Consider the following 1,713-nt stretch of genomic DNA (forward strand, 5'->3'; position numbering starts at 1 on the left):
AGTCACAGGACAGTGTCCTACTGTCCCAGGACAGTCAATGTAGTCACAGGACAGTGTCCTACCATCCCGGGACAATCAATTAATATAGATTGATACCCGGGCCGGATCACGCGATGTGAGGGGCCTTTTTCGGCCCTCGAGCCTGTAGTTTGGACCCGTTTGCTGATGGCATTTAAGGCTCCGAGCTCTGTTTAAATCACTTCCTCAAACAGCTGTCATGTGACGCCTCTCTGGACTGTCATTGGTCGGTAAATAAAGTTGTTACTCTGACGGTTTGATTCCTGGACGAGAGGAAGTGGAAACAAGACTGAATGTTCAGTCAGGTGTCTGCTCACAGCTGAGTCACACACACATACAGACACACACACACACACACACACACACACACACACACACACACACAGACACGCACACACACACACATACAGACACACACAGACACGCACACACACATACAGACACACACAGACACACACACATACAGACACACACACACACACATACAGACACACACAGACACAGACACGCACACACACACATACAGACACACACACACACAGACACACACACAGACACGCACACACACACACACACTTACAGACACACACACACACACACATACAGACACACACACACACACACAGACACGCACACACACGCACAGACACACACATACACATACAGACACACACACACACACAGACATACAGACACACACACACACACACTCACGCACCCACACACACAGAGACACACAAAAACACAAATACATACACAGACACACACACACATACACGCACACAGACACATACACACACACATACAGACACACACACACAAAGACACACACAAACAGACACACACACACAGAGACACACACACAAACAGACCCACACACACATATACACAAATACATACACAGACACACACACACACACACACAGAGGCGACAGAGTGTGTGTAGTTTTATTGGTGATAAACGGTGATACAAACCAAAATATTCACGTTTTACACAGAACATTAAAAGGCTAAATCTATACAATGAAACAATTACATCATCATCATCATCTTCATCATCGCAAAGTGGTTACAGCCAAACCAGGAAGTCACAACACACACACACACACACACACACACGCACACACACACGCAAGCAAGCGCGCTGACATACAAAAAGCTGTAGAAAAATACTCTTAAAAAACCAACAACATCATAACTTGGAATGTTCTGGATGTCCGTTAGATGTTAGCGTGGCGGCTGCACCGGGCAACAAGTCGGATAACATGTCGGGCAACTTGTCGGATAACATGTCGGGCAACTTGTCTGGTAACATGTCGGGCAACTTGTCTGGTAACATGTCGGGCAACTTGTCGGGCAACTTGTCGGATAACAAGTCGGATAAGTTGTCGGGCAACATGTTAGGCAATTCCTCTACTGGGTTATAAGCGATAGAAGCGAAGAGGGAACAGTCTGAAAAAAAGACAAACGTCGAAAAATAAGTGAATATTGTTTGATGACAACAAAGCGCCAAAAAAAGTTGGAAAAAATCAAAAATAACATCGTAGAAAACTTTAAAAAGAATGAAAAAACGAAAGAAAATATCAACGTTGTTGCTCAGCGTTGCCCAAATTAGTTGCCGGGGGGTTTAGAAGCAAAGTAATCATCCCTCTGTCTCTCAAACACACACACACACACACACACACACACACACAC

This window comes from Etheostoma cragini, chromosome 19 (genome assembly GCF_013103735.1).
Source record: "Etheostoma cragini isolate CJK2018 chromosome 19, CSU_Ecrag_1.0, whole genome shotgun sequence".
Taxonomy (NCBI): domain Eukaryota; kingdom Metazoa; phylum Chordata; class Actinopteri; order Perciformes; family Percidae; genus Etheostoma; species Etheostoma cragini.